The sequence below is a fragment of the Lonchura striata genome, chromosome 9 (genome assembly GCF_046129695.1).
Source record: "Lonchura striata isolate bLonStr1 chromosome 9, bLonStr1.mat, whole genome shotgun sequence".
Lineage (NCBI taxonomy): Eukaryota > Metazoa > Chordata > Aves > Passeriformes > Estrildidae > Lonchura > Lonchura striata.
This window is the reverse complement of record NC_134611.1, coordinates 18901963-18927406: the sequence shown is the minus strand read 5'-3', so window position 1 is coordinate 18927406 and position 25444 is coordinate 18901963. Positions and strand designations below refer to the sequence as shown.

Here is a 25444-nt window from a genome sequence, read left to right as displayed (position 1 = left end):
AGGTCTATGAAATATATCATCTGGATGTAATCTCCATGTACATATTACATTTAAACGTACTCAGCAGTTTTAGATTTGTTATGTAGGATCTGGTACAATTTAAAATATATAAAGCAACAAGGCATGCTACAGATAATCAACAATCACTGATATTTTAGCTCTCTGACAGTTAAGAGCACAAGAACAGAGCAAATGCCAAGCTCAAATAAAATCTACACTGTCTAATTATCTAAGCCTGTAATGGCTGGAAGCTACCAAATTCAGACTCTGGGAGAGCCATTAGGACCTCTCCTCATTGGAAAAGATATTCTACCAAGAAACTCTGCCATAGGCACTAAAATGTTTACTAGTCTTAAAAATGAGAGTGATACAAAAAACAGGAATTACCTTCTCAAGGAGCAGAGTTCTAAATGGCTTAATGATGTCTTTCAAATTGCATTACAATGTTCATATCTTTTTCTGAAATCTGATCATCACTAATTTTTGTGATTAATTTTAACAGAGGAAACCTTAACTGAGAGCATTTTGCAGAGCAATATTTTTCTAATTTTTCTTTTGTGCAGCATCTGCTGTTGCTGTGCTGTCATCTTCGTTATGTTTTTCATTGTCTATGTGCCATAATGTAATTAGTTAGTTCAACATCATCTGTGCTATTAGATGAGATGTTTCTATGGTAAGTTAACATAGTTCTGTGTAATTGGTAGATTTCAGCAGTAGGCATGAATGTATCCATCAACTTTAGGTCGATTTGAGTCCACAAGATTTAAATTCACTTGGCATACGTTATCCTAGAAGACTGTTAATTTTGGCTGAATGGATAAAAAACACAATGCAGAAGAAAATCTGGCTGCTTATATTGCGGTACTGTTGGAGTCAGGGAAGGGAAAGCATAAAATTGCTGGCTTAGTAGTTGCAATCTGAATGTCTGGAAAATGTTACAGCCTGGAATCCAAATAATTCTTAAACCTAGATGTTCCCCTAAGATATCAGGTAGTTCAGAATTCATCAGAGTTATCTCTCCATTCAGGAAAAGAGTCTTGGTTCTCTCCCTAAATACTGCATTCTTATGGGACCTCTAGGTTCTCTTCCTGAGTAGTGCATACCTAAGGGACTTTTTTTCCTTTCCTCATTAGGGAGAAATGTTGAGGCTGCTTCCTTGAGATCTTCCATGTGGCACTTTGCTCATCCATGTGTCTTCCAACTACACCTTTTGAACAAACAAACTTCTAAAACAAACCCTCTGACCCCAGTCTGTCCAGAAACAACAATGAAAAATCAACAGCCATTCCTTATTTTAAAGTAATGCATCCTTTTACTCACATAGGATCTTCTGGTTCAGGCCTCAATCAATTTAAAAATGTGACTGGATTAAGTATTTAAGTCGGATATCCAGTGATATGTCAGAGTCACATCCTGGCAGAAGCTGGGAAGAATCCTGGATGAATTCACTCTTAGCATTCTTTTCTGAGCAGTAGACAGTACTGTTTGCCCAAAAGAGTAAGATAAGTTATGTTTAGAAATATGTGTATAGATTTTAACTTGCTTATAAATACATGAGTGACTTTATTTACAGGAACCCATAACCATGGGAGGTAATTAGTAAACACAGTTTGCTTAGGTAAGGGCTTGCAAGACCCTTTTATCGTCACTGTATCTATAACTTAGGACAGGAGCCAAATAATATAAATGTCAGTAATTCCATATATATATTTATATTAACAATGAAGTCCACTTTTGCAAGAGCTAAGGCTGTATTTGTAATGACGTCATGTGGCTGAAATTACGTTCACCAATTTGTACTGAGCACATTTCTCTCATGAGAAATTGATGCATTACCACAAGCCAGCAGTAGCAGCAAGTCCTGCACAAGTGGGTTCTGTGACTACAGGCAAGATATCAGACTTTGAATTTACATATAATTTTTGTTTAAAATTGAAACTCTTGAAAGGCCTCTAGAATATGTGTATGTAATAACAAGTTCACTACATTAAAAAAAATTGGACATGCTATGTGAATTTTGAAAGAGCGCTTTACATTCCACAGTCTATAGTATTTTTTAGGCAAATCAGTTAACATTGATTTGCTACTCTTAAACATATACTGACAATTGATTTTGTGGTGACATACCTGTAGTCAAGTGATATTTTGTCTCAAATATTAATATTTTTGATTCATATGATTCCATCTTTAACAGGGAAAAAAAAGTCCTTTGACAAATACCTAATATAAACTCCTATAGAACTTACCATTTGGGGTAAAAGAATGTTTTCTTCACAGATACTTTTATAGGACTGGCATTAATATGTTGCCTCTTTTCACTAGTCACTGTAACAAATGGAAGGGTGGGACAGCACAATTTGGTGCTGTTTGGAAGGCCCAAATTATAGGTAAAAGTAGTCACCATGCTAATTTAAATTGACACTACAAAAAAGATCAACTGGAAAGGAATTAAAAAAAAAAAAATCTGACTCAATCAGCTGACCAAAATGCACTTACCTAATGCAGAGGTACACATTTATAACAGTATCATTTACACAATGTGTTGCAATGAAAAATGAAAACTTAAATCTAGCTTTTATTATCTAATTAATTAGCCAAGTAACTTTAAATATGCAGAAAAAAAAATAAATAGTATATTTTCCCTGAGTGAATAAATAGCATGTTTAGTATTTTTTCATGGTGTTATCCACACAAAATACCTTTATGATTGCACTGAAATTATTTTTAAAGATGTGTGTCCAGTAGCAAATCCTGTGTAATTAGAATATCTGAGTGTTTCCGGGAAATTAATTATTTACATGTAGCTCATTGCAATGGAGAAGTATGTCTGATATCTTTATGAAGTTCCCATGATCTCTGAACAATGCTGTAATGTACAGAAAATTCCATGACCAATGTTTTCTGCCTAATTTGCTCTATTCACACAGAAGACGTCTGGCTTGGGCTGCAGTAAACCAATGCAGGAACATTTGCTTGAGCTGTTTTCTCTGTAGGTCTTCAGGGGACGTTCTCAACCTGGAACTTCACAGAGTCTTGTTGTGTGATACATCATTAATGGGAAGGCACAGGTTTAGCTAATCCATCTAGATGTTTGTGGTGACTGCTTCTGGTGGAAATTTGACACTGAGCATTGTTTCAAAAAGCAGAAAGAAAGCAAGATACAGGCTGAGCACTGAAACACATGGATCACAGATATCCCCTGTTGAAGTTGTCTTTTTAATTTAAGGGCTACCAGCAATGGCATGAGAAAATGGAGGGTTACAAAAACGAAGAGGAAGAGCAGCCTGGTGACTTCTGTCTGGCAGAAATGCCTCTATCGTATTTGATTTGAAATTTACATAGATGCCCGCAGTTATGACACAACTGTCACTTTAAGTTCACTTAACTGGACATGAAACAATAATGACAAACAATCAGAATGACAGTTCTCCTTCTATTCTGCAGTGAGGTTCTTCATATCTCAATTCTGCAACATTTCTTCTGTTCACTCCACCAGACAAATGTGTTTCTGTTATTATGATTTCTCTGGCTTGGTGCAGCATTGATAAAATGAAGAAGGAGAGTTTCTAGGCTTTCTATTTAGTTTTACAGCCATACCATTATCAAAGAAAGAGTTTCTTATTAACAGTTTTTAACATTAACTCTTTAATAGCTACCTTCCTGATGTAATCCATTATTTAAAAACATTAAATTGCATAAGAATATTACATTATTTTTCATATAAAAATATAGCTTTCTACTCCTAGGTTATTTTTCATAACTGGAGGAACTACTATACTCCATGACCATAACTCTTTTTATCATTCTACTATGATTCAGTAGCTTTTCCTGTCTTATAAACAATCTTACAATTAAGAGCTAATGTTAATGGAATAGATTGTTGTCATAGGATAATGGTTTCCTGCTGCTAGATAAATGCTGTGGCAATGCTAGGACATTTATTGAAAGTAATAGTGAAGACAAAGCTAAGAGATTTATTTTTAAAGCAGGTGCCACAGATCCAGTGACACCATTCTGTTAAAATGGTTTTATTTCTATTTCGCTAAGAGACTGATGAAGATGGAAGCATTTTGCCTGATGTATGCAAGTGCAGCAAAGTGACAGTGGCTCATTTCACTGTAACTGAATAAGCTGCATTGCACTTGGCTTGGGAAGAGATTTATTGTGTGGCTCACCCAATCAGAAAACAGTTTATCCATTAACTACGGTTTTCAAATATGTTGTATTTCCATGAACAAGATGGGGCTTGATGCTTTCTTTCACAGAAAGAGTTATACAGGGTTCACAGAAAAGGAGGGAAGTGGGGCCCTTTGGTGCTTGTTCCACCAGTCATTCCAGAAGCTCCCCCTTTCCTCCGTGCCGCAGGGATGGCAGGCTGGGGAGAGTGAACCTGTCTATAGTGTGCTCCCCTTCTCCTAAATCAATGGTTCTTGTCTCCCTTCTGCATTGGAGGCTGTTGTCTTATCTTAGTGTTAGCAATTCAGAAATAGCAGCATTGTTCTTACCAGCACTGCTGTGCAGAGGGTGGACAGCAAAGTTTTTGTGTAGTCTGGTGTTTCCTTTGTCTTTGCATTCACAGGATTTCAAGGTTTTGGAAAATATGCCTTCTTCCTTTTCCATGACTTTCAAAATTACTCACCCCTAAATTCTCCAACAGAGAACTGTGAAAAGCAGAGCTTGTAGAGCTTCATAGGCCCTCTATCTGCTCTTGTGGAATTGTAATAAAACACCTTGATTGCCCCAAATATACAGCTCCTACAAAACTGGAGTCAGTTGTCAGGAAGTACATGGAATCCATTCAATTCAATGAGCTTTCTCTGGACAGATATGCCCTAATTGCCTGACTTAGGCTTCAACAAATCCTTTGTCTTTTCTTTTGAACTGTGAAGCAACTATTCCAAGTGGCAGTGCTGTAGCTATGACAGCTTGAGGATATTCCACAAATAATAAAAACCATGATCCCTTCCTACAAACTCTGATCATTCTGAAGCATCTTTAAAGCTGTGTTGTAAAACAGTATAATGACTTTATATAACCATAAAGTCCCTGCTAGGGTTTCCTTAAGAAACAAACTAATTTTATGATTAAGGCCCACGGACCTTGACATCAAACCAGCAATTCACTGCTGCAAGGACTTACTACTCTCTGTAGCTGCTCAAAGCACAGTTCTGAATTAACTTCTAAGACCAGAGCTTGAAGGCAGTAAACAACTTTAACCTTTTCTTGACCCCAGACACATCTCACAAACAGGAATTCAGTAAATAAAATATTTCACTTTAACCCATGTGCAGATATTCTGAGAACTACTTCATTCTCAAATTTCTGAGTTTTAAGAAAATGTTTATACTAACAAGTGGGCAAGCATTACAGTACTTGTTCCAAAGGGCCAGCAGGTAAGGTTCATAGAGAAAAACAGAAATAGGAGAGACCTGCAATCGTGACAGAATTAACCCTTGCAGCTGTGAGGTCTGTTGGGTCATCTGCAGAGCACAGAGTGCAGAGCTCCAGCAAATACATATTCTTCCAACTAAACCTCCATAGCACCTGATGTTCTGCTTGTGACTTCTGGTATCCATCTCCTATCTGAAGTTTGGGATTCACAGGAATGATCTAGGAGATGGAGAATTTCCACATCTTTAAATCACTGGAGTAATTTATCTAAGTATCTTTAAGGATGTGATTGTATGCATTGTAAGGGCTCATGATTTTATTAAAATATTTAGTGTACCTCTTTAAAGTTCCAACTCTGGAATTGTGGTCTAAATAGAAATCTGCTTTCAACTTTTTTAGTAGGAATTTTGAGTCTTCCTGGTTAGGCAAGACATTAGTTCTTAAAGATCAAACAGAGACAAATGAAAATAATTTGTTCCCATTTAGCATTTTATTAAAAAAAAAAAAAAAAACCATTCTCCATTTGAACTAATAAATAGTGAGGAATCATGACTTCTAGATTTTTGGGATTGCCAGTACAGGAGTCATATGTCCCATCACCACATACTGAATCTGCCCAAGAAATCCTCTGCAATTTAAGGAATTATTAAACCTGTTTTGTTGATAGGTTTCTCCACATCACATGGGACTGCACGCAATCAATCAGTATTTCATTTCCATACCCCTTACTGCTCCCCCAAGAGAGCCAGAATTCCCCATGTCAGTTATCCTATCCTAAGGCAGATCCCCAGCCTCTTGCAGCTCTTTGAACTAAGGAGGCTGGGTATATCCCACCTGGATCTGGCCCAGATGCTTTATTTTTATTGCATGAGATGATTAATTATGTGGTTTCTTTCTGTTTGTCTGATAGAAGCTGAGGTAAGAGAATGATGGTTGCTTAGTGCACTGTTATTAAAAAGCTGCTTTTGATAGCCCTGAACAGGCTTGAGTTGTGTGCTACAACTAATCATAAAGCTGCTTGCTTGGAAATGTAATGCTTGTTAATAGTACACTGTACTTTTATAAGTAAACGAAATTTTGATTGGCTAGAGTTTAACTGTAATTAGTAATTAAGGGTCAGCCATCCAGTAAACTCATTAGTTTACACCAATTACATTTGGTATAGTAACTAATGATTTCAGGGATCAAGCCATTTATTTCTAAGCTTTCAAAGTATAATTATTGTGTAAATCAGATAGAGTGTAAATCTTTTCCATACGTTTTGGTTGGTAATTGAGAAATAAAATGGTTTCCAAATGTATTCTCTGTCCAGTTTTTGTTCTGCAGTAGATCTCTCTGGGGACTCTTTAAAGTATATGGAAAAGGTGATGTCAACAGAAGTGTACGCTGGGCAAACTGAAACAGGATTAATTAATAGAGATGAAAGAGAAAAGCCAGCCCCTTGCAAATCATGGTCCAGGTCTCAACTTGGACCTTACACCTTAAAATGATAGTTTACAATCTTAAGCGTGAGTCACACAGATTGACAAGTATTCAAAATAGAAGAGAATTAAAAGTCCTTTATGTTTAATGTATAAAGGCCTTTCCAATATGCAGTCTTTAAGATGGTGTAATCTCTGGAGCATTTTGCTTTGAAGTTTAATATGTAGCTCCTCACATCCACAGAACATTTTCAACACGTTAAACAAATTAGTCTCTGGTTACAGAAGTTTTTAGATATTTACAAGTTGCCGTTTAACTAAATTTAATATGTGCCAGTGAAGTTGCTCATGCACTTGTTCATTTAGAAAAATGCACTTTTGGAATGATTAATAAATAACCCAGCCTTTCCTATGCCTTCAACTTTGGTGTTTATTTGAAAGCAATTTACTTTAAAAAGACATTAATATCCCTAGAATTATTATTAGAGTAATTGCTTTTACTCTTCTTGGAACACACATTTTTTCTCATTTCCCTTCAGCTCAGACAGCTTTTGACTCAGATATAAGCTTCCTATTATTTTTCCCCACTCCCCACCCCAAAAATGAAGAATAGGAATTATACACTTTTCACTAAGGAATAATTAATTTGTCTCAAGTATTAGAACAGAGAATTGTAGAATGACTTTGAATGGTAGTCTCTAAGGAATAGCATTGTTTGTTCTCTTCAGTCTTTAATGAGCTTTAGTAAATGGCCAGGAAAAATTACCTTCTTTCTGTAATATGAGAGAAGCGAAGAATGAAGGAAGCTATAGAATCTCGAGGAGAAAAGGAGCAGCCACACAAACACACACACACACCCTGTACCACATCACTTCTAATGGTTAGAGTTCTTCTTTGGAGCTGAGCACTAGAGCTCTAGTTTTCCATTACAGTTAAAACATATAATGTCCCTGATATTTTTGTAGGAAAGAAAATTCCTGGATGTCTCCCACACACTGACAGTATCTGGCTTATACTGGGGGACAACTGCCTATAGCCGAGTTCTGGAAGTCATTCTGGCTTTCTCTGTTTTGGCATTTATTTTGTATTTTAAGACTCTTTAGTCTATTTTTATTGTATTTCCACCTTTAAAAGCAATTTGCCTTGTAATGCTCCAGTGTGCTGCCCTGTCTTTTAATAGAATTCTTTTCCCTCCACCACATATTTGCTGCCACTCCTATCCAGACTGGTAACTGAGGCAGCACTGGCAGGTGTGTGTTTCAGCTACAGCTACAAACCTGCCACCATGGATAACAGAGTGGAGGAGCACACTTCCCTCCCCTCCAGTCTCCACACGTCCTCACTGTGTCAAATCAGTGGTGCTGAGGCAGCTCCATGGCTGCTCTGGGGTATGAGGGAACTGACCCATGGCAGCCAAGTGAGCTCAGCACAGCTCTAAAAGGATCTTGTTGAGCAGGGTCTTTCTCCAGTCCATCCTGTTGGAGCTGTTCCAGCTCATATGGAGTAATTAAATGGATTAAATTGATTGTTCTGTGTGGTTGTTCTCAAAGCACTACTGACAGCAAGAAACCTGGGGTTTGCTACTGTCTTCCAGGGAATGCCTCCATACTTGCATTTAAGTATTGACTGGGGTGGGTGCTGGCAGACGTGGTTTCCCCAGGCAGGTGAGTGTCTCCACTTCAAGACTGAAAAGTCAAGCTCAAGCTTTCCCACTTAAAGGGCTCAGGTCACGCTCCTCACAGAAGAGTTGATAATCTCTTGGGTAGGGTGCAAATTCAAGGGGCAAGAGATTCAAGTTCAAACTGCCTCAGGCACAGCCTAAATACAAGTCTCCCATATCCTGGCTGCACTGCACCAGGAGACCAAACCACAAAGCTCAGGAGAGGAAGATGGGCACAGGAGCAAGGAGGAGAGACGTGCAAGAGGCGACAGTGCTGTCATTATTATTCTGTGAGAAAAACCTGGCACAGGTGTGCAGTTCCTAGAAAGCGGCAGAGCAAGCGTGGTAAGTAAAGCAACACACAATGTTACAACACCTTAGTCTGATTGTGGCTTTGGATAATGGGAGGTGCTCTCATGGCAGACATCAGATTGCTGACTAGAGCTCAGGGTCACGAGGGATGTGAAGGGAGATGATGAAAGTGGGGAGAGCTGCCTGGACCCATCCCAGACATTCAGGGAAAAGATAAAAGTAAAAAGTGGCTGCCAAAGTAAAAATAATTTCTACAATGGGCTCTCTTCAGTGCAATTGTTGGAGAAGAATAAATGGAGAAAGATGGTTGAAAGATAGATAGGAGACAGTGAGAAAGGGACTAGTAAGTGAGGCAGAAATGTTGGAAAGAAGACAAAGAGGAAGACACATCAGAGAGCAACAGGAAGATTGGACAAAGAAAATTGAAAAAAAACATTACTTACCAAGACACTTCACCTCTCATTGCCTCGATCTGCTGGCAAGAAAATAATAACAGTAAGAGAATCACAGAGCATTGCAGTGACTTTGAACTCCATAAATATTTAGGAGACATTTAAGTGTCCTGTTGATTGGGATTGTGTTAAAAAGAGAGCAGGAAAATTTAAGAAAATGTTTTGACATTGGACTATCAGGAGGAAAAAAAGGAACAGGACTTACATGCTTAATTTTATATGTGTAACAAAGTATTAAAATCCACACCCAGAACACTTATGCTTCTTAATAGTAGAAAAAAATTGAGCCTTTTTCAGACCAGAAAGAACACATGGTTTAAGGCATGCAGCTGCTCTTTCTTCAGTAACAACCCACTGTACCTCCTATAATTTATTTCTCCCAAGATCCATTTGAACATCTGCAGTATCATTATTTGAGTTTGTTATACTATTAGCTTTAAAATTTTATAAGCCATACAGTAGGATAGGTGACAAGTTTAAAAGTTAAGGAGGGTTAATTTAAAAGTTTTAAAGCAAAGCTATTTTTGAGTTATATAAGTAAAAAAAAAAAAGCATCTGAATCCAAACTTCCATGGTTACATTTAAGTAACTCAGAAACTGCTGAAAGGATTTTCTTCGAACTTCACTCAAGACAAATCCCTCTGGGCTAAGACCAAGCATGAGAATTTAACTCAAAAGGTGATTGTTGTCTGAAGGGAGTTTTCTTTTTCCTTTTTTGTTCCCTTCCCTTTTTTTGCTTGTTTTGTTTTAAATGTTGTGAAAAAAATAAATAGCACTAAAAAAAGTAAGGGTCTGGAGTGTAACTGTTTCATATCCATTTTGTCATTATAGGAAGAAAGAAGCTGTGCGTTAAACTATCTTTTCATTAAAAGCAGATCTCCTGCTTTGCCTTCAGCCCTTCTAGCAGCCTTGGTACCCACCTCTAGTGAGCATTTGATAATGCTGTGACTGGTGGCTGAACAGAGAAGTATCAAGCTGTACTCTCAGCCCCATCTGCAGCTCCTCTGCATGCCTCAGCAGCTCGGAGCAGCTCTGATCCTGAGGACTCTCCCTACCAGGAAGCCTCCGAGAGCAGACAATCAGCTCTGCAGCACTCTTCCCTTTGCTTCCCCATCCCCAGTTCATGGGAGGTGAAGCGTGCTCTGTACCTGGATGCTGACCCAAACCATGTCTCCATTTCTTGCTGCTCTAAGATTTGGAAGGCAAGAAAGGCAGCCAGCAGTCAGGCTTTTCTCACTCACTGTTTAAAAAAAAAAAAAAAAAAAAAAAAGGCAGTGGAATTTTTTTTCTCCTTTTCATTTCAACTCTCTCCCACATTTTGGTTTCTACAAATTGTCCCAGGGCAGACAAGAGCCTTTCCCTCCCCCTTTTACCAGGCTTGTTTCTGATTTTCTGGCAGCACATCCCAGTTACTCACTCATTTGTTTGTTTGTTTTTCCATTTGCAACTTTTGCCCCCTCCAAAGAGCTGGCTTGCCCAGGGAAACTACAGTAACTTATTTCATTGCAAATGCATTCAGAAAGGCATTTTAATTGTTTATTTTAATTTAGAGCAGCATCCACATTTGGAATTTGTGAAAAACTGAAGGGGAACGTTTAGAATGTATTTGTTACAATAATTCACCAGATTCAACCCAGGCAACTCAGATATATGCAGAATCACCTTCCCTTGCCCTTCTTCCATATACATGACCTGGATTAAAAGCTGCTTTGGGCAAGGACTAACCCATTGTTTGTGGCCCTAATACAATGTGGCAATACTGTAACACCTAGGGATTTGTTTCAGGAGATTCTGATTTTGGAATCAATATTCATGATTCCTAATGACTGCTAACAGTGAACAGTGGGAAATATAGCTGAAATGGGCACATAGAGATGCATCAGGAATCCATAGTCTTAGATTCAGTTCTTTGTTTTAATTTTGGGGAAGTCTATTGTGGCAAAACAGAGAGGCCTTTGAGTTGATACCAGGATGTGGTAGCCTGCTGCAGAGGGATAAGCACCTCCTAAAAGCTTGCAGCTGTACCACCCTACAGGCACAGGCGAATTTTGGCAAACATTGCTTAAATATTGTGATTTGTTTTTAAAAGTTTCTCTGTTTTTTCCAATCAGAAAGCATTTCCATTCATAAATGTCCCATCTACTCTCCACCACCAAATTCTGGGTATCATTTTTCAGTCAGCAATTGGCATTCAGCACTTCTAGCTGTCTGCTGCTATCTCATTCATACAGCTTTTTCATTACAGGTCAATATTATCTGACTAGGCTCAGATTAAATCTTAATACACCGTTCATCTGAAAAACACCAACTCCAAGCACATTGAAAAATTGCAAACATAAACAGTATAGTTTTCATGGATGAGAATCTATTAAAATGTTTTCCAAATGGAAGAGTAGCAGGAAAAAGAGGAATGTGAAGTTATGATCACAAAAGAGAATGCCCCTTTTTTCAGCCAGGATTTTACGTAAGAGTGAGAACAAATGTGGCAAAGAGAAGAAAGGTTTGTCTCCTCACTTCTGCTTCTCTAGCAAAGATGATTTTCACATCAGCCATGGTAAAATTAGACAGAGGAATAGCAGATCTGAATATTGTATGGGAAGATGTGAAATGAGGAAGAGTTCAGTGCAGTTCAAAGATTGCAAAGTATAATGAAGGTAAGTGGAAAGTAAGAGCTGAAACTGGAGGAGATGAACTGAAGGAGCCTAATAGGAAGACCCAAGTTTAATTAATAAAGACAGACCAAGCAAGCTGAACAGAGAAGACTCATTTAAAATGTCAAGATATATATTTACTTCTGGCAGCTAAAAATAAAGGCAACATCTGTAGAAAAAACATGGAAGTTGAGGGGTGCAAGATTGGATTCAAGGATGGTAGTGCTGTGAAAACCTGAGACTACAGGAAAGCTCCTCTTGGAGATGACAGCACTGGCACTGTTTCCAGTGCTTATTGCTGTCTTCCAAGAACCCAGCATACTGCTCCATTAGCAAACGGGATCACAAATCACCTAATCTGCTTAAGCTAAGGCAGCCAGAGTCATTTCACCTGGTGATGAACATGGATATGAGCTAACCAGGCCGGCTTTACTTGTAGTGCATTAGGGAATGCTTGCTTGGCCTCTTCTGACGGCAGAGATACAGGGAGGGACCGGAGCAAGCAGCAAAATGTGGTGCAGTTTTGAGCTAGTAAAGGGTGTCTAAAAGCACTGGTGAAGATATTTGTTTGGACTAGGTGAAAACATAAACATGAAGACTGGAACCAATATAATCTTAAGGTTGAATAAAACTCAAGGAAAAAGTTATCATCAGTAATACAGAGAGCACAAAAATATCATCTTTCTACATCTCACTGATATGAGTAAGAAACACTTTCATCAAGTGAATTGGCAGAGTTAGGAAGCACACAAAAAACTAAGGTTTCATACCAATAATTTACTCCTACCAGAGTGGTTCTGTTCTTCAAGGTAGGTGGATCATGGGAAGTTTGTTTCACTTCAGCTATTCCTACAACAAATCAAAGAGAGAACAAGAATTTTAGTTCTAAAAGTAGAGATATTTTAGAAACATTAAAATAACATATTAAACTGAAGCATGGAAATATCCTCAGTAGCCACCCCTGTGTTGCTCCCTATAATTATAGCTGAGAATCACAAATACATGCATTTTTGAGAGGCCACCCCTTCTGTATTTTTAGGAGGTCTGAAGCTCTAAAACTTTTGCCATTAACTTCATCTTACATGTTATAATTTATATTGAGGCCCTTAATATCTGACTCAGTAGGCCTTCTGTTGTTTAGTTTTCCACTATTTATCTCCTTATTTTGGCTGCCTCTCCTTCACATTTCTGTAAAATTCAGCTGAAACCAGTAGTTCCTGTTACTGGTACTTTGCATTGCAAAAATTAAGCAGTAGAATTTGCAATACCAGTCGTTCACAGAACATTCTTATACAGCACATAATTTGCCAACAGCTAAATTAATCTTGCTTCACAATGTGAGGCTGTGTACATGTGGTTTCTGATACAAAAGGCTCCAGTGAAATCAACAGTATGGGCATCATATTAACTCAGAACCAGCTTCTTCAGGTCCATGAGGCATAGTCACGTGCCTGCTAATTTAGAGCTCAAAGGTAAGCAAGAATCTCAGCTCTCCTTTTTAAACAGTGTGAAGTTTCAATCCAATTTACCTTGCGTAGATGAAAACATAAATCAGTAGCTGGTCTCCACTGCACATACTAATTTAATGAGCTGGGGCTTTGACCACATGTGTGTACATGGGAACCTGAAAACCTTTCCCTCTACAGTGCATTAGGTTTGGATACTTGCCAAAGAACTATCTATAAGCTCAAGGGAATGGGGAAAAGCACTCTGGGCCACCAGTCAGCACCGGGGTCTAAAACAAGGCTATGAGACGTACCAGAGACGTACCAGCTGATGATCAGTTGAAGATATTCAAGAGCAGCTGCACGTAGCACCAGAGCCCGGACAGCAGCCCCAAAACATATCTCAGGACAGTGTCTAGGGTCACCACAGCTCAGCTGGAAAGGGCTGGGTCCAGTACAACACAGAAGATCTGGAGGAAAGTTCCAAGAAGAGGGTGACACAAAGGTTTCCTCAGACCTACATTTTGGCTCATTGCCTAAGGCACTACAAAACAAAGCACATTTGGGGTTTTTTCCTAGTAGATCTTCAAAAAAAAGGTGTGTAATGACAACTCTGTCAGAATGCAAAACAAAGTTTATAATAAAAAGACAGAGGATAAATATTCATGCACAGCCAAGTCTGCTTTGGCACCATTCACATTGTGTAACTTTAGTTGACCTGACAAGACTGTGACCTGAAATACAGACTCCAAGACAGCAGTGTCTCCTCAACTTCTGTCTCCTCTCTGTCTTGTCCCAAAGACCACTGACCTATAGGGATGAAGCCTTTCATTTATCATTCTTGGACCTCCATGCATCTGAATCCATTCACAAACAGCTCCCTTCTGCAGTACTAGTCTAAATCAAACTGCAATCACTGCAAAACAGTGAAAATAGACTTCTCTGAGTAGATGTTCCAGAGCAGATAATCTTAAAAACATGACTACCAATGTCAGGTCTTTGGCTTCACAGAGAAAATCAAGATAAAGCCAGGAAAAAGCAAAATAAAGGCAACAGCTATGGGTACAGCATGGAAAACCAAAATGCTGCTGGAACATCAATTCATCATACAAAAGCAGAGATTGCAAGGCACATTCAGATAGGGCTAGTACTGGTCACCTCTGGTTATGGTTACACTCCTCTCTACAACAAGAAGAATGAAATCAATGTCAGATTTTTGCTTAGGTGTCAAAGGAAAAACAAAACTATATTAATCATCTCTGAGAATGTGAACAACAGAATTAGTAATTTATGCCTAAAATTAATTTAAAAGCATGCATATCTTAGCTTATCAAATCATACTTACTAAAAAGAAAAAATTAGAAGTTCTGTGATGTGAGAACAAGTTATACTAGGAATGGAATGTCAGGACATCCCCAGCCTGTGGGATGGGATGGGATGGGATGGGATGGGATGGGATGGGATGGGATGGGATGGGATGGGATGGGATGGGATGGGATGGGATGGGATGGGATGGGATGGGATGGGATGGGATGGGATGGGATGGGATGGGATGGGATGGGATGGGATGGGATGGGATGGTCATCTGCTATCAACATCTAGGAAACCTGCTTCTGGTGGAAAGTTTACTTGCAGCCTCTGTCTTTGTTAGAGTAACAGACTTTGGCTCTTATTGCTCTGGTTCTATCCATAACTTTGGTTCAGAGTGCCTCAAATATAGGCCTTGTGAGGACCCAAGTTCACTGCCCTCTAAAAGGGGGTGGTCCTCTATGCTGGGGTCTCTTGGTGGAGTCATGCTGAAATCAAAATAACTTCACACAGGGCACAGGAATCCCTGTTGCCAGGTCCCAGACCATAGTACAAATAACACTTGTCTAGAAAACACACACAGGTTTTCTGCCTTGAAGAAAAGCCAGCAGAAACAATTTGATTATATTTCTCCCTTAGCTACACAAGAGTGTAATTTATTTTTGCATATTTTCATATGCAAAGTCACACTGGACCCAACAGTGCAAGTATCCCCTTCATTCTCTTGGTGATTTCTTATTAGAAATGTTACCAGAAGGTAAATACAATGTACAGGAAGTTTTGCTGCAAAGTAATGAGGTTTCAATACCATACCACACCATATCGACAACACAGAAATATTTTAACAGGTTAAGAATATTTTTAGTAATTACAAAGAAACTGAAAGAAAAAGCATTCCCCTTAAGCTGACAACATACATTTTATACAGAAAGAGACAAGATACGAGACCATGAAAATTGTACAGACACAAATATTTGAGATGTATCTGAAAGGCAGAAAAAATATATTAAAATGATCGTTGATTGAGCAACATGGAAAAAATTCTCTCAGCAGGAAAAAACAGATTTTTACAGGTCTTTGAGAAAGCAGAACAGACACTATTTGTGTGGCAATAAATAACACTTTCCCCTGAAATTTTACAGCCACGTCTAGATATTGATGACTGTCTATTTTGATATAGCTACTATTGTTTGGTTTTTTTTTTTTTACAGATAGAGAAACTAGGTTTCCAGAATGACCAGGAGACTTTACTAAGGTCAAACAGTAAGTCAGGGACAAAGACAGAAACAGACTAGTTCTTCCCAATCTTACTCTCAGCCTACCCCATTAACAGATTGTACAACCATGAAAAATGATCTCTTCTCTGTGAAAAGGTAGATTTTGCAAGGAAGATAACAAGTTCCACCCGTCTCTCCAGCTGATACTAGCAATAGTGAAAATTTCATTCTGCAGAAAAACTGCCGATGCAGCACTTGTAAAAAACCTCCAAATTCATGTGCAGATCAGAAACTGCCGGAGCGCTTTCAACAGCTGCAGCTACCACACACTTGCAGAGAGTCATTTGAACTCATCAGATCTGACTGTGGGGCAGACAGCAAAGCCCAGATGGCTCGGCTGTACACAAAGCCCTCAGCCTCACGTGGGATGAGGCACGGCGTGCCTGGGGCCCCGCAGATTTTCTGGGCGCCAGGTTAGGCTGGGGGAGCCCAGAGCGGCAGCCCCAGCGGCCGCCCGCGGTGCGGCTGAACGGGCAACGCCGGCAGGACACACACACGTGCAAGCGTTTAAATAGTTGTTATTGGGGACTACACGAAAGCCTACAATAGACATTTTGCCTTGGGATGTTTTCACTGCTCTGTTGCAAAAAAAGCAATAAAAATATGTGCTAGTCTGAGGGCTCTTTTTCTTGCTTAACCAGCCCCTTTATTATTGCCCAGCTTCTCTCAGTACATACCCTTTCTCCTGACAAGCCTGTACTGCTCCAAAGGGCAAGGCTCGTATCTCAGGCAGGGGTTCCCGACACACGCATTTTCCGTGCCTGCCTTCACTCTAGGTCAGACTGCGATGGATTGGAGGGTGCCTGTCCACAGGCCTGTACAAAGCTGACCCCTTCAGCCGGACCAGGTACGTGACCTCAAGCGCGGCCTGGCTGCCCAGGGTGAGTGAGAGCCGTGCCAGCCGCGCATCCAGCCCCACCGCTGGGAGCACCCACAGCAAAAGAGCTTCCAGCAGCGCCGGCCGTCCACATCCCCGGCAGAAACCAGCTGGAGGAAGCTTGGAAAGCCCGGCCTTTTTATTCTCCAGAATTAAGACTTTGATTAGCTGCTGGCACAAGACCAAAACTTCATCTGAAATGCTTTAGACAACCCATCTGCACTGGGTTTGGGAGTCTGAGGAGCGCATGCTGCGGCCCGCTCCTCAGCCGTGCCAGGCGGAAAGCAGGGGTGAGGAGCGGCTGGGGAGCAGCGCCCAGCGGCAGCGCTCCCCGCGCCGCCGCTCGGGCCGCCCCGCCCGCACAGCCGCAGCCCGCGGGGCCCGCCCGCGGCCCCGCGCCCACCCCGGGGGCGCAGGCAGCCCTGGGGAGCCTGCGCTCCGCTCCCCCTGCACCCGGCCAGGCCTGCGGGTCCTTCCCTCCCCTTACCCTCACAGACCCCTGTGGTTCTTCACGAGCACCTCATGATAAATTCCATCATTATTCAGCTCTTACTACCAACACCAAAATACATTGCTCAGAGTAAGTTAGCCGAGATTCATTAGAATGAGACATCTAGTAGGCACATGTGCTTTATTAGCCTCTTACACCAATAGTTTTAATTAGGTACATATTTCACAACTCTGAAGCTGCTCGAGTGAAGGGCTCCTTTTATCTCTTTTATTTACAGTAACAAGCTATCAAACAAATACCACCATAATTAAACTCAGATGAAAAAAAAATAATTTTTCACTAATGGTGACCTACTCAAGCGTTAGACTTGGTAAACTTTGGATTTTCAACTGCTGAAGGAAACACCCTGCAGGCGGAGAGGGCGCTGGGGCGGGTGTCCCTGGCTCCAGCCCTGCCTCCATGTCACCTTCAGGTGGGGAGGAGAGCGCTGCTGCGGGTAGAGACCGCGGGGATGAGAAAAGTGATTAAAATCCAGAACGTTGCTAAATTATTAATGAGGAATTTAAATGATGTTATAAAAGAGGAAAATACAGGCGAAAATGTTACACATTCATGGAATTTTTACTCATGCATAATAATAAGTTGAAAACACTTTCGTTCTAATGCTTCCGAAATCGCAGGGCGGGCAGGGGAGTGGGCGCGATGCGCTTCTCGGGCCCGCCCGCCCTCGCGCCACTCGGCGAGCAAGCGCGCCACCTGGCGGACGCTGCGGCGAACGGCGCGCGGGGCCGGTGATGGCGGGGCCGCGACGGGCTCTGCCCCGGGGCCGCGACGGGCTCTGGGCTCTGCCCCGGGGCCGCGACGGGCTCTGGGCTCTGCCCCGGGGCCGCGACGGGCTCTGGGCTCTGCCCCGGGGCCGCGACGGGCTCTGGGCTCTGCCCCGGGGCCGCGATGGGCTCTGTCCCGGCCCCGGCCGCCGTCGCGGGGGCAGCGGACGTGGCTGCGGCAGTCCCGCGGGCGGGCGGCAGTCCCGCGGCGGCACCCTGCGGCATTTGCTTTCTCACCTGCGGCGCAGACGGGTTTTCACTTCACAGGTGTTGGCAGAGTCCGCCCGCTTGGGGAGAGCAGCTCGTCTGCATCCATTCAGCCGCCTTGCCAGCCTCTGGGGCTAATGCTGCCTGTGCTGTAAATAAATAAATAAACACAACAAATAAATAAATAAATACAATATGCAGGGAATAGGCATGTGAAGGAGCCCCTTTCTTGCCCCTGCATTCCGGGGCCCACCTGCTCCTGGGTAGCAGAGTGGGCTGCTTGAGCCCGCCAGCCCTGCCAGGGGCTGTGGACACCTATCCAAACCTCACCAAACCACCTCCTCGGGAGCAACAGCATCAGCTGGGACATGGCCAACAAAAGGTTTCCCCACGGCAAAGCTGCAAGTGCCATATACCCCACAGAGCTGTGTCTTTGTCAAATAGTCTATATAGGCTTTCCTGTAAAGACTTACCACACTCTCTCGAGACTCCCCATACCAAAGTGCAGTTTGGCTCACCTAAAGAGACACGAGGGCCTCATCTTTAAAGACCTATTTAAGGTTTTGATCAGGCAGGCATTTTTAACACCACAAGTTCCAATCATCATTTTCCTCTTCCATGGCAGGGGAAGAAACCTGCAAGCTCACAAAACTGGAACACAAGCTTAGTCACAAAAGTCTCTCAGACCTGCACGTCCCTCTGGATGAATTCCCTGGGGACATCCTGTACTTCCAGGTGCCTTTCAGTCTGATCAAGCTGGTTTTGGTAGCTCTGCAAAGCAGAGAGCCACCAGCTGATTATAGTGGAAGCAAATAAGGCAAGAACAATCCCAGGCCATTCTGGGCTGTAAGGTCTATACAAATCCTGGAAGTCCTGGTGAATGCTAACTGGCAGCGAGCACCAATTACTGAGTAATGGGCTCTCTACATGCTCCTTTACTTAATAAGTAGACACAGCCTGCACTCACTTTTGGAGCTCAGTTGTCTCTGGTTGTAACACCAAGTGAATGCTTTACAGAGGGCCAATCTCACAGTGACTAAAGCTCAGCTTGTTATAGCAAAGTCTCAACCAAAAGAAATTGCCATGCTCTTCCCAATTGGAGCAGATGAAATAAAGGCTCTTGGGCATAGTTCCTACATAGGAGCCTGCCAGAGCCTAAAAATTGCAACATGCTGTGACTCTAAAACAAATGTGTCATGGAGAGATATCCAGGCTAATTCTGAGGGAGTTAAATTTGCCTGGACGAAACTTTTCATTAGCACAGTGTTATTTCTACCACTGCTCCAGCCACTTGTGTTCCCTTTGCCTGTGTCACTGCACAGAGTACATTTGCTATTGTCAGCTGTGGATGGCAGCCATAGGGGTCCCTCTGGGCAAAGCAATGACATTCAGTCCTGAAAAAAAATGGTGTTTTCTTTCCTCTTTTGCTTCCTATGAAATCTCAATTGACCATATTCTCATTATTCCTTTGCCTGGACAACACTATGTAAAATTTCTGCTGAATTTTGGGCACTATGGCCCCTTCACATTTTCTATCACAGGACAGCCTAGACTTTAGCTAGATGGAGATGCAAACCAGGTTTCACTGAATACTCGAGCACCACATTTTCTCCCTAGACCTTCAAAGGAATATGCTGAAGAGAAGATAACAGAGAATATCTCTGTGAAATCATGGTGCAAAAAGAAGTTACTGCCAAATAATCCTAAAGCATCTGAGATCATTTCCACAAAGAAAGCAGCAGGGACTCCTAAAGCACAGTTTATATACATCCTTATTAGGAATGTGACACCATTACTATCACAGCTAACACTATGAAAGGCTGCTGAAATGTTCAAAGGAACTTTGGTAGATTTATTTTTTCTTTGGGAAACAAAAGTTATCACTAAAGGCCTTATAAAAGGTAGGAAATTTTGACAACCTTGAGTCTCTGCAGGCAGCAATTACATGCAAAAGGTTGCCCCCAGTTTATATCCCTTAGCTGTTTTACATTTTTGACACAGAAAGAAGGGTGTTTGTGGTCGAGTAGTTAGCATCATATTATTGTTTAATGAAGCCAGCTGTATAAGTGTAATGCCATGGCTGAGACTTTTTTACTTGTAAGCAAGTCAGTGGATTCAGAACCCTGGTTTTGCAGCAGCCATGATTTTCACCCCACAGATTATGGACTACCTGACAGTATTATAGACAAGGAGCCATCTCTGTGTGTGCCAGAAGTGAGAAACCAGCCACTGCACTGAAGCCCAGCTGAAGTTTTAGGTGTCCCAAAAGACACATTAATTCCAATGTCATGGATTTATTACCATACATTTAAATGATGTGGCCATTTTTATCTGAAATTGGTTTTGTCCTAATTTTGTATATAATGTGCAACACAGTGTGGTAATGATGACTGTTCCATACACATATTTTAGTTTTATGCTATAACATCCTGTTAAATATAGTTACCAGGATGGACTTTCCTTTGCTTTTAATTCTAAAGTGCATACAGAAGGTGGAAATAGAGCTCACTGACTGCACTAGGTCATTGTGTGAGCCAGGCAGCCAATACAGATGTGGAATTCCATATTCATGCCTCAGCATGGGTATCTCTTCCGTATCACACCTGCAGGCATTTATATGATCACACACTGAAATAAATGCAGCATGTGTGGGTGTGTAAAGCTGCACCTGTACACATAATGAGACATTCAAACAAATACACCAAGTTTTGTTGCAATCCTACTTGACAACATCCTTGTCCATTTTGTTCTGCATGTTCTGTGTTCTGTAGCCTTATCCCTGCTGCTGACGAATCTTTTTCTAGTCTGGACTGACTGTCTGTCATCCCAGGGGAATGAACCTTCTACTTTATCACTTGCTTACCATTTTCATTCTAAAGACTAAATTCTGTGAACCCTCTGCCTATCCAACTTCTCCTAAACTTGAAGTAGCTGGAAATTTGGTACAGAAGGCGATTTCCACACCCTTTGGGTTGGCTTATTTGCCTGCTTCATAAAGATCATGTGGGCTTTTCCTATAGGGCAGCTACTGACTGGCAAGTCCTGCTCTGGCACAGAAATATTACACATCCTGGGATTGGTTTTGAGACCTCTTTTGTGTCTTCTTTGAAGGGACACAAACACAAAACCTCATGGGGTTTGTGCAGTGTTGAGCCTAGTATTTAGTATAGTAAAAATATTATTACATCAAAGAGCACAAGGAACACAGACGTTGTTCTCCCCATTTTTCAGAGGAGGAAACTGAGCCAAGATATCCAAGTAAACTGCCCAAGAAAGCATCAATTAGGCTAAATGTTGGAACATCCCTTCTTACATGGAATTTCAAGCTATGAAGTAATTTAAAGCTCCTTAAGACTGAACATGTGCCTGCCAGAAAGGTTAGACATCACATCATTGGTGGTAACTTAGACTACAAGAGAAAACACAAAGAAAATGAAACCATTATTGCTATGCAAAAGTTCTGAATCCACTGGACGGTGACTTAGAAATAAATGTTTGGACGCTGTGTTGTAGTTTCACTCCACCATCAAGACTTGAAATTTTCATATCTGTATATATTTTAAGGAAACAAGAATATTAAGAAATATAAGTTACTCCTTAACATTTCACAGGCAGACTTGGCATTTCCTAATGGCAAGTGTAGGAGAAAGTGCTACTTAGTCTTTAGGCCAAGGGACTGTGAGTAAAGGAACAAATTCCCCTCTGATTATTTTTTGCCTCATAACTGGCTAAATCAATCAATCATTCCATGCCTTAGTTAACACATCTATATCACAGATAACATCTCAAAGTATTTCCTTTTTCCAACGGGGAGGGCCTCTCTTTGCCCAGTCACAGGTTCTGTTTTCCCTTCCCTTCTGACAGATGCTTTGGTGAAAGAGAGATTTGTTTTATGAGATTACTGTGTCTGTTGTGCTGACATCACAGAGTCAACGAGAACAAGTATTTATACTTCTATTATGCCTTCATTGAATTGAACAAGGTGTTCAACAGGACATTTTAATTATAATCCCACTTCTAACAGCATGAGTAAAGGTGTTTAAAAAACACAATCAAGCATGAAATAGAACAGTAAACATGCCATTTCAATTACAAAATTATGTATAAGCACATCCTTGCACAGCATAACATTGGAAGACTGCAAGAGATGCTAAAATCCTCACTGAAACCCTGGGAAGTATTGTACACAGGATTGAAGGAGCCAAAATACTCTTTCCTCATACTCTGTAAATTCACACTGAATATTTGATTCCAGAGAGAAAATCAAAAAGCCCCAAATTGGCATTTTTTTGTAGAGATTCCCTTAGTGAAAAAGTAGCCTTGAGCCTTTTATTCTCATTGCACTGTCATGTCAAACACCTGTTCTGTTTGCAGAGCTCTTTTTCACTTCCCAGCCCAACAGTGCTAGAATTGAAAAGCAAATGTCCTATCTTGCACTGTTGTCTAGCCCACCTACTTGTACCAGTAAAATGCTCTCCAGCAGGAATGTAACAGAGGAAATACTATTTCATGTTTATAGTTACATGTGAGCCTCCAGAAACTTCTGGACATCTGTGCCCCCCTGGGCACAGGAGGATACTGAGCTGCCCTGCAAAATACTGTAAATCCCCCAGGCTGCCACTGATGTACTGTGACTTCACCTAGTCCCTGGTCCAGGAAACTGATGCAATGCATTGTTTTACAGTGGATTTTCAGGGAACACTGTTTCCAAAGCTGCACCCTGGAAACAGCTGGGAAGCTGCCTTCTGGTTGCACAGACACTCACTACAGGAGCTTCTAGTGAGCATATATGATGTTCAGTTTGGGAAATTCCACCCTCTCTCTCCCTTCAAGTGAATAAACACACACTGCTTAGAATAATACAACCAGGCTGTCACAGAAGCCTGACAGCTGTGACAGGCTGCTGTAACTCAGATATTTTCAGCATTCTAAACAAAAGAGAATGTTGATGCTTCCAGTGGTTAGGTCAGGGGAACAGGACAGGGAGGCCAGTTCTGTCCAATGTCTTGGGGTGATGGAGACACTGTGTGGAGACAAGTGTGCAGAAAAAAGGCTGCTGAGGTGGGAAGATAAAGGTCAGGGGCAGATTTGCCAGCTTTCTGCAGCCAGATGAGGATGTGGGCACTGCTAGGTGTGACTTTTCCCTGTCCTTCAGGTAAACTCCTCTCTCCAAAGCAGCAGAACAATGCCCTCCTGTTTCTCCACACAGCCCCAGTGAGGAGAAAATTGGAACAACTTGCATTTCTGCCATGCAGATTAGACTTAAACCAATGCTGTATGCATTAAGCTCACAAAGACATCTGGAAATCATAATGTGAAATCTGGTGCTATCTCATGATCTGGAGTTTTATCTTTTCCACAAACTGTACTGTTTTGTTTAATAGACTATGTGATTGTCCATGGTATAGACTCGTCTAGAAAATTTGACCTGAAAATTACTCCATTATTGTAATTTGATATTGATAACTTTCTCAAAAAAATTGTGGTCATTTAAAGGACCCTGTAAATACAGTCAATAATTTGGTGAGGTATGTAAGTATCAATATTTAATAAGCTGCCAAATATGTATGTAAAAGCATTTAATTGACGAGAAACTGTATGGGCATCTTTAGGCATTTAATAGCACAGACAGCATTAAAAGTTCGACTGTCATCCCTCTTTTGAAATACAATTTGTTATTCTTTCATTAGCCTTTGAGAACTGAAGGAAAAACTCAGTGTATTTTTTCCATTGCTGGAAGAGCTTGTCTTTCTTAAAATGCCAGAGCACCTCATTAGTGGAAGCCTTGGTTAGCTTGTAGATAGCTGGCAGAGGTGTTTTGTTGTGCTTGTTTCCACTTCATTTTTCTCCGCTATTATGAGTAACTAGAAGTAAAAGCACAGTTTTCATTGCCTTTAATGGGAGCAGAATCTGCTTTTACTTCATGGCTATTTTCCATTCTTCTCCTGGCACTACTCAGAAATGCATGTGAGGTGAGATGCAGTAGAGAGGTGACTTGGCGGTGAGGGTTCCAAAAGCCAACACTAAATGCAGATAACATATTTTTTACTAGTTATGCACATCTACAAGCCCTATATGGAGAAGTCATTAACCAAGATTTAAATTTGGGAAATACAGGAAATATAGAGGAACCTAAAATTAAAGACTCACATTTAACATCTCTCAAAGCAAGTCAGCAAATGAGGCAAAGCTGTGAATTTCATTAATACTAGAAGAAATGAGTATGAATCCTACCTGATTCCTGAAGCTTCTCCTTGAATGTACCATTTTTGTCAGAGGATAGTTGTGCTGCTTCTTCTCTCTTTCAGAATGGCTGAACCCAGTTCAGGTCCTCCCCAGCTTCTGGATAAATTGAGAAAATCTACAACTACATGTACAACTGAACAAACACACAGAAGATTTTAAATAATTTTCTTACCACCAGATATAACTCAGGGCATAATTATAAACTTAGATCATAACTAGTTTGTCCTGTATAGTTATGAGAGGTAACGATGCATGGGAAGGAAAACATCTCATTGATGAAGAGAACATAATTGTTAGGGTCAATTTTAGAAAGCCATATGTTTTATCTATACATTCAATACAGAAACAAGCATAAAGCTTGGCATTTGAAAGGTCAGATTTTAAATTGAAGTCATTGTTCAAACATCTTCCCATGCAAAGAGAAGTAGAAACAGCTTTGGCAAAGCAGTTTAAGTCTTCCATTTCTGGCTCTCTTGTGCACAAGGGAACTGGACTCAAGAGCAATCTCAGGGCTGGTCTGTCTGTGCCTGCTTCCTGTAAGCATTTGTTTCTCTTGCCCAGGGATGGGCATGCCCAAAGGATGAAACCTGTGCAGGATGAGCTCATGACCACTGCTGCTGGGCATTGCTGAGGCCCAGAGCCTGGACCATGGTCACTGTGTACTGCTGCAGGGTGGGCACCTGGAGCACCAGCCAAGACCACAGATGACAGGGCAAAGTGGGGTGACATCAGCTTATCAGCAAGCCCAAGAGATGTCAAGACCTTGCAGGAAAAAAGGCAGAGGAGAGTGGAAAGGAATTAGCTGAGAGATGATACAACTGCTCTGCAGAGCACAGCCACCACGGGAGCTGTAATCACAGAGGAAACAGAGTGTCTGTCTGAAACACTATTTCTGCTTTTTTTGTGTAAATATAGGAAC

General features: G+C 41.2%; 2 long non-coding RNA genes across 3 annotated transcripts; both read right to left on the bottom strand.

Annotated features, from left to right (window-relative positions):
* Window positions 1-1309: 1309 nt before the first annotated feature.
* On the bottom strand, window positions 1310-13740 carry LOC110470376 (uncharacterized). 2 transcript variants are annotated; one of them, XR_013340458.1, is made up of 4 exons: window positions 13658-13740; window positions 12675-12736; window positions 9228-9256; window positions 1310-1481 (listed from the first exon to the last, which is right to left on the bottom strand). It is a non-coding gene; the product is annotated as an uncharacterized LOC110470376 (long non-coding RNA). The 2 variants fall into 2 exon arrangements; XR_004148616.2 differs by lacking the exons at window positions 1310-1481; window positions 9228-9256 and adding an exon at window positions 9917-10476 and having other exon boundaries at window positions 13647-13697.
* Window positions 13741-13763: 23 nt separating this feature from the next.
* On the bottom strand, window positions 13764-24572 carry LOC144246763 (uncharacterized). Its single transcript, XR_013340457.1, has 3 exons — window positions 24514-24572; window positions 18310-18428; window positions 13764-13802 (listed from the first exon to the last, which is right to left on the bottom strand). It is a non-coding gene; the product is annotated as an uncharacterized LOC144246763 (long non-coding RNA).
* Window positions 24573-25444: the final 872 nt, after the last annotated feature.